The sequence below is a fragment of the Callospermophilus lateralis genome, chromosome 8 (assembly GCF_048772815.1).
Source record: "Callospermophilus lateralis isolate mCalLat2 chromosome 8, mCalLat2.hap1, whole genome shotgun sequence".
Classification (NCBI taxonomy): Eukaryota; Metazoa; Chordata; class Mammalia; order Rodentia; family Sciuridae; genus Callospermophilus; species Callospermophilus lateralis.
This window is the reverse complement of record NC_135312.1, coordinates 139931961-139940217: the sequence shown is the minus strand read 5'-3', so window position 1 is coordinate 139940217 and position 8257 is coordinate 139931961. Positions and strand designations below refer to the sequence as shown.

At 50.8% G+C, this 8257-nt stretch overlaps 1 long non-coding RNA gene across 1 annotated transcript; it reads left to right on the top strand.

Moving 5' to 3' along the window:
• The first annotated feature begins 6692 nt into the window (after positions 1-6692).
• LOC143406144 (uncharacterized) lies at positions 6693-8257 on the top strand. The gene is made up of 3 exons (XR_013092175.2): positions 6693-6790; positions 7240-7615; positions 8164-8257. It is a non-coding gene; the product is annotated as an uncharacterized LOC143406144 (long non-coding RNA).

Below are 8257 nucleotides of genomic sequence, written 5' to 3'. Positions count from 1 at the left end.
ACTGAACTTCACAGATGCACAGAACAATTAATTTTAGTCATTTCTATTGTTCTGGCAGGACAGAAAGAAAGCATGGTGGTAATACCAAGATATTGATCAGATCATTGACAAAAATATACATAAATCTGTGAGCAAAATAGTGATTTCAACTTATGCACTACTTGAAAGAACAACCCATTTCATGGTGGACAATTTGGTTCACACATTTGACACCAAATTAAATACACTGCTGCTTTGTTCCAAGCACTAGGGAAAGTATGCTGAATAATCATTTCCAACCTTAACTATGAAATATACAAAAAATTCACAGTGTCTGAAAACAACTGATTTGGGGAACTGTATTTGAATTTTTCAAGCACTCTACAGGGTGTGAGGTTAATTTGGACTTTCTTTCTACACCTGGATAGTACCAAGACATGCTATTCTTTTTTTTAATATTTATTTTTTAGTTTTTGGCAGACACAACATCTTTGTTTGTATGTGGTGCTGAGGATCGAACCCGGGCGCACGCATGACAGGCGAGCGCGCTACCACTTGAGCCACATCCCCAGCCCCTAAGACATGCTATTTTTGTCTATAATTATATTGACCCATTACTCACATCTGTTTTAGCATTGAAAAATAGTAGATTTTATTCAAATCGTCCCAGATCAAAATGAAATCAAATCCCTTTTCAACCTATAGGGCATGTCCCTCAACCAATATCCAGCAGAACTGTATTTGCCTCCATAAGTTCACATCTATAATTCATATTAATTGTTCATCTTTTATTCATGTGGCTACTTTTAGTGCTGAGAAGAAATCCTAAATTGGCCTGGTTCAAAATAAGAAAGCATGCTCTGAATAATCAATTTTATCCACTTACATCATGCAAATCTTAGATTATCCCTTGGTTTAAAACACCACATGAGGTCATCTCCGTCTGTGGTTGCTATAAAATCATATGCAGAAGCCCAGCAGAGCACTCAACAAGGGGTGTGTCCCAGAACATCTACACACAGCGTGAGTGACGGTGTCAGCACTGGCAGCACCCCTCTCTCTGTCTCCCAGAGCACATACCTCGGGGAAGGCAATGGAAACATCATTCTCCAAACACCTTCAACATGGGGCACGAGATGCCGTCTTTATCTACCCTTGCTGCCCTTACAAGAATCAATATTTCTACCCTGTCCCTTCTGGCAATCCTAATAAGAAACATTCACATGTGTGTGCCGGCTCAGAATGCTGTGGGGGAATCTCTTTGCTCACAATAAAACTTATTAATATTGTATTGATTTGCAAGGAGGAGAGGGAGGGAAAGGTGGCTGAGGATGCAAGAATAAGCTGTGCCTGACTTCTGATATCAATGTGCCACCCACATGGCAGGTGGTTCATACCAGTCCTTCACATGGGCACAGCCTACAGAGGCCAGCTTCAGAGGACTGCACTCCCCTCACATACATTCAGAAAAAAAGAAAAAGCTCATCCAAAAACAGAACTAATTTTGATATCCTCAACAGTTATGGAATCATTCCTTTCAGAAATAAATTTTCCAGTAATATTTGCCTGCAGATAGCATCTGAAAATAAGAAAATATGCTTTAACCAGCAAACCAGGCTGTAAATGGTTTGCATCTAGACATGGGTTTAAAAAAAAAAAAGGATGTAGCACTTCCTAGTATAACTTTTCTAGCTACTTACTCTTTAATTGCATTGTTTCTCAAGTACATGAACAAACCCCGAGTGGGCTCCAGAGCAGAGCCTGGAGGTGACCGCACTTGCTCTGGCCTCGGGATGAGGCTGCCAAGCCAGGAAACAGCATCGTTGCCTCTTCCAGAGGAGGCACCTGCTCTTCTTGAAAAATTCAAGTACAGTTCTCCAAATCAGTCGTTTTCAGAGGGTCCTTGAAGTGCCCATGCAAAGAAACTCCAGACAAGTCTCCTTGCTCTCTCAAAGGAACATGCCCAAAGAGGGACCTCTTTCTCCCGGGCACTGTTCTGTCTCTGCTGAAGCCTGGGGTGCCCACCAGCCCAGGGCTGAGGCCTCACACCGAGCAGCAGAAGAGCAAGGAACAGCACGGACCACACTGCAGCTGTCCATCCACCAGACCTGGCAACAGGCACGAGTCTCCCAAGTGTTCCGCTCACCCTGAGCTGGGTTCCATTCTCTGTCTTCCAAACCAATGCAGCTGACGCATGCCACATCCATACCCAAATTCATGATCATCGTTTGCTTTCTCCTCCAAATGGTCCACAGACACCATTACTTCACATGTATAATTTTACATTCAATTATTACTTTAGTGTCTGCACTAGATCCATCCCATGTAAAGTACCCTGAGCTTTGTTGCTGAATATTTTAGTTTGGTCCCACCAACTGGTTATAAACCAAATTACTATTGTGCAAGTTACCTTAACACCCATGACAGTGACCACAGACATAACACCCCAGACAAAATTTCATAAAAAGCAATAGTAACTGGATATCTTATTTTCTTCTTAGGAAAAAAAATTATCATCACAATGGTTAAGAGTCAAATAATGCTCCAAACCTAAATATTTCACATCTTCCTTAGGCAGATTGAGCTCAGTGTTTGAAATCCAGCCAGGAAATGCATCGGTCCGATATTGCTGATAAACTTTTCAACAACTGCTGCCTGGGATCCAGACAGCAGTGAGAGGGAGGGCAGCAGACTGATCACTGTTTAATCACGTCACTCCAAACCGCAGAGGGCTTCAGAGGAGAGCGTGTGAGCGCCACATCTGTCCACACGCCCACTCTCCCTGTGTGAATCAAGGTCTGGGGGGTGTTTGGGTCAGCTTTTCATGGCTATGACCAGAAGACCTACAAGAACCATACAGAGGAGGAAATGGTCATTCTGCTCATGGTCTCAGAGGTTCAGTCCATGGTCAGCTGACTCCATGGCTCTGAACCCAGAGCTCATCACGGTGGGAGGGTGTGGAGGGGGAAAACAGCCCAGGAGGAGCCAGGAAGCAGAGGGAGAACTCCACTCACCAGGGGCAAAATAAACGCCCACAGGCACACCCCAGTGACGCGCCTGCTGACAGTTACCAGCCAGTAAATCCTATCAGTACATGGCTCCACAGCCTAGTCTCTTCACCTGAGTGTTCTTGCATCAACTCACCAGATCTTGGGGACCCTCCACACCTCGGCCGGTCACAGGCAGGTAACTGCATACAAGCAGATCACCAAGGCGTGTCAAGGCAGATCTATGAATCACTGTGCTGCCGTCTGGATCTTAAATGTCCCCCAGAAACCCCTAAAGGCTTGGTCACCAGCCTGTGGTGCCATTGGGAGGTGGTGGAACCTGTAGGGGTAGGGCCTGGTGGGAGGAAGCAAGGTTGCTGGGGACTGCCCCCAAAAGACATTGGGAACCCCTGCAGTTCTTATCTTTGCCTCTGACCACTGCAAGGTGAGCAGCTTCCTTCACCACTTCTCACTGCCATGGACGCTCTGCCTCACCACAGAACCGAAACAACAGAGCCCGGCCACCACAGCCAAGAGACACTTCCTTCTATTCAAGCTGATGATCTCGGCCCTGCATTGTATCGACCTGACCCCATCAAGTCACCAGCCACTTGAGCTGAATTCACTTTGTTGCTTGTGAGAAAGGGTGGCTCCTGTCCCAGTGCCAAGCAAGTTGCCCCATCCGCCTTGTCAACCTCAGCAGGAAAGGCCCTGTCCGTTTGGTCAGGAGGCACCAACTTGTTGTAAGGGATTGTTGGGGGACTTTGGTGAGTTGCCTGCTCATTCTTCCTGCAGGCATGTGGAAATAACCTGGCCGACACTCATTTAATATCCGTATTCTAGTAAACTAGGTTGTTGCTATCCCACACTGGTCAAACCGATGTCAGCAGCAACATTTTCTAAATCCACACCTATGCCCGATGTGCACTCTGAGCCTGGCAAGGTCACATCACCGGCAGCAGGCTAAGCTGTTCTGCATTAGGGCTCACCACACTGTCTAGGAAGCTTGAGATGCCTCCCGTGGGGCTCGGACTGTGAAGGAGAGTTTTCAGCATTCAAATCCCTTAGAAATGCAAATTCTACTTCTGAAACAGTAGAGTCACAGGCAGCACAGACTGACTCAGGGTGTCCAATCCCCAGAATGATTCTTTATTACTAATTTGCAACCTCCGGGAGACCAGGGCTCAGGCACCATCTCTCCTGCTCTAATGCTGAAGCCACTGGAATGGCAAGGCCCGCCCAGGCTCACTGAGACCCCACACTGCCCAGGCTTGACTGAGACCCCACCTTGCTCAGTCTGTCCAAAGGACCAATCTGTTCAAAGCTTTTCTCCAGAGGAGAAAGCTAAAGCTCCAAGAGTTAAAGAGTCTCACCCAATACTGAGTGCTGAAATAGCACCCACATTTTCCAAAACACAAGCTTCCCACTCCGAGGTACCTTTGTTGCCAGCGTCACTGAACTGCAAGAGCAGGAAAGCCCCACAATCAGAGCACACCAGTCCTCTCCAAACAGGAGCCATGCTGAGCCAGGCCCGGCCATGACAGATAGGGGCTCTGGTTAACAGTCAGTCCCTTAGTAGGCGACACTGGCTGTCCTGGTCTTCTGAGATAGGAAGGGCATTTACCACCCACCTTGGTGGTTTCTTTGCTCTTCTTGTGTTCAGGCATTTAATACATTACTATGCAATGTCTGTCTCCCCCCACCCCCAGTTACTAGGACACATAGGCATTGAAAAAATCTAAATAACTATCCAACTGAAGGCGGAGGGGTGCTGGAAATCCAGTGCCAAGCTACTCCTCTCATTAGGGATATAAAACTCAAAGTGATATACATCTGTGAAAGAGCAGTAGATCACTATAATTTTCAAACTTTGAATTCCTTTTTTAGTATGTTTTTATATAATTTAAGAAATTGGATATTATTTCTTACACATTTAGTCCCTAATCTGTCTCCACCGTCATCTACTAACTGGATAATGAAAAAAAAAAAAACTATCAATGCTTGCTAGACATAAAGTTTTGCTATAAATAATCTCTTACAGTAAATGAGACAATTTCAAGGCTCTTTGCTTGATACCACCTCCAACCCTTCACACCCACATGGATGTCCCTCCTGGGAACACAATGAGTGTTGACTTCATTCTCTGGGATTAAGGACAATTGATCCCAAGCTTCCAGTCACTTTGCTTTAGCTGAGGCACAGATAAACAGAAAGGGCAGGGCTCCACTTCATGCAGCTCTGCCCCACCACTTGGGTGAAAAGCAGCCAATTTTTTTTTAAGAAGAAATTCAAACTTTAAAGGACATAAGGTTTTTAATTTCCTAGTTGTTTTGGAAGATAAAAAAGCTATTATTAAACAAAACCCCAACAATTCAAAATGAAGCACCATCTTAAGGCACATTGTTATTTACTACCAACCTAAACCATGTTCCTGAGCCGCGGCCCCATCCCCTGCACCCATCAACTCATCCCCATACTGGACAAAGAGCTTATAGAGCCAAATCAGACTCCAGGAAACCAGCTGCTTCTTTACTGAGATGGCTTCCAGTCCTCCCTGGGTGCCTCTCCCTCATGCGTTGTTTACCACACTGCCACGCAAACACACCTTGAATCTCGGCCTAGGAGTTTTGCCATACTTTTCCAAACACAAACAAATGATGGGATACAGGCAAAAATCTACCACATTTTCCCCCAAATTCGGGTCTAAAGAAAGGAAGTAAGGAAGGTTGGTGGTTGTCATGTTAGATGACAATTATAGTCGGTGACAATAGTATTTTCCTTTCTAAAAGGAGTAATTGGCGACATGTAGCCCGGCTTGAGCCTGTAATCCCAGCAGCTCCGGAGGCTAAAGCAGGAGGAGTAGAGTTAAAAGCCAGCCTCAGCCATTTACCTAGGCTCCAAGCAACTCGGCCAGACCCTGTCTCAAAAAAAGGAGGGGGTGCTGGGGATATGGTTAAGAGCCCTGGGTTCAATAACTGGTTAAAAAAAAAGTTGAAATTGGCAACTTTGTCTCCTTGACTTTGCTGCCTTTAGGTAAATATCATGAAGCCCTCCAGGCAAACTGACCCAGTGAACAAACCAACAGGCACACATCCACCTTCAGCGGGGCACACCCTTCGCCCCCCACACACCCGCAAGGCCCCCCACAGGTACATCCACCCGCACACCTGTCCACACCCCTCTGTCCCCCACAAGCATACACGCTCATAACCTACGCACACCCATGCTCCTCCGCACACCCCACACACCCACAGGCCCCTCACAAGCGCACAAACGCACAAACACCCCCAAAAGTCTCCACGCACGCGACCCCGGGAGAGCAGAAGCCAGCCGCCTCGTGGACCCCGAGCTCGGCACGGAGGCCGTCTGTTCCGACGACCTCCGCGCTCACTCCCAGCCGGGACCTGCGGGAACGCGCCTTCCAGGCGGCTCCGCACCACCCACCGCGAGTCCGCCGCCTTCGCTGGCCCCGGGCCGCCCACGCCCTCCGCCGGGGCCGCTCCAGGCCCGCACGCGCCGCGGGCCACCACTCACCGAGCCCGCAGCCGCAGTAGCCCCAGTCCGCCTGGCCCGGGGCGCTGCGGAAGAAGCACCAGGGAGCGCCCGCGCCGTCGGGGCTGCGGCAGAAGTTGTGGCGCTGCCCTCGAAGTGAAGCCCAGCCCTCCGGGGGCGGCCGCTCCAAGAAGGCGGGCACCTCCGCCCAGCGCAGACACCGGGCGCCCCGGGCCGTCTCGCTGACCCCGAGCGCGCCGGCGGGGCAGACGCCGGGGAGCAGCCCGGGAGCGCGCGGGAGCGGCGGGGAAGTGCCGGGTCTCCGCTGCCGGGTGGGGCTGGAGTCCGCGTGCGGGGGACGCGGAGCGGGCGGGAGGCGGGGGTGCGGATACCCGCGCCTCGGATCCAGGCCGGCCGCCTCGGGCAGAGCCCCGAGCACCAGCGCCAGCACCAGGCCGGCGAGCGTCATGGTGCCGCGCTCGGGGTCTGGTCGGATCCCGGCTCGGCGGGTGCTAAGAGGCGGAGCAGGCCCCCTCCCACCGGCTCACGGACGCCGCCTCCCCGCGCCTCGGGGGCGCCGGGGTCGCGAGCTCGCGGAAGGCGGGTGCAGAGTTCCGGGCGCTCAGCGCGGACGGGCTGTGGGCCAGCGCGGGGGGGGGCCGCAGCGGCGGCGGGTCCCGGCCGACTCGCCACTCCGCGCGGCAGGAGTCCGGTGGTGCCGGGTCGCACTGCCCCGCCGCCTGGTCTCCACCCTGACCGCTTCGTGCTTTCTGTTTTTCAGTCCTTAGGAAAGTGCGGGGGAAAGTGGATGCAGCTCTGCCTGGCCACCCCCCAGAGGCGACCTTACCGAAGCGCCAGGGAGTGTCCAGCTGGGCCGGGAGCTCCTCAAGGACAGCACCACAGCGAGTAGCTTGGTGCCCGGCGCAGTGCCGCAACCGGACTCCCGACCCGACCCGGGGAAGGAGCTGGCGCCCTCCTCTTCCCGCCTCCCACCCCCCCCCCCGCCTGGGACCACGCCACTTACCTGGTCATCATGGGGGTTCCTACCGAAAGCCCCCCGTAACCAGAGGGTGCCTCAACCACCCGTCTCCGTCCCATCCAGGACTCCTCCAGCGCCTGCCGCGTTTGCAGGACAAGCTCCTTCTTAGCCCTGGGAGGTGCGCCCCGCCCGCGGCACTCTGTAGCTCCCCGAGCTTCTCTGGGTAGCCCTTCCACACCGACTCCGTCCAGGATTAAGTCAGCTTAGAATGTTCGAGAAGTTGACGGGAGGAGGTCTTAGAATTTCCCCTTCAGTTGTTCGACAGTGCAGCCAGAGTGAGCCGAGGAAGACGCGTTTCATGGCAGGGGAGGAACACGCGCTGAGAACGCACCCGAAGGGAAACGCAAAGTCTCGTGTTTGCTGTTAGGACAGAGATTTCAATTAGGAGCAGAATCCTTTACTCAAAAACCTGAATTTGCTTAACTTTTGTGAATCATCTTATTGGAATCCTTTTCACTCTTATTAATGAAATATTTGATTTTACTTCAGAGAGAATTGGTCTTACAAAAGCAGGAATATATTTGTTAAGTCTTTATTCAGGATTTTTGCTGCTGTTGTTCAAGATGCATTGTTTTACTTTTTACTAATATTCTTCAGGCTCCAAAAGCACAGTTAAACTGTACTTGTGGAAGAAACTGAAAGGTGTGGTCTGTTTGCTTATTTTAGCAGGAATTGAGTTGGAAAACAAGTTTTCAGCCCGGTGGAGATAGTTCTGATCCGTCAGCCCCTGAGATTCTGGACCTGGAAGGCCCCTGGCTGG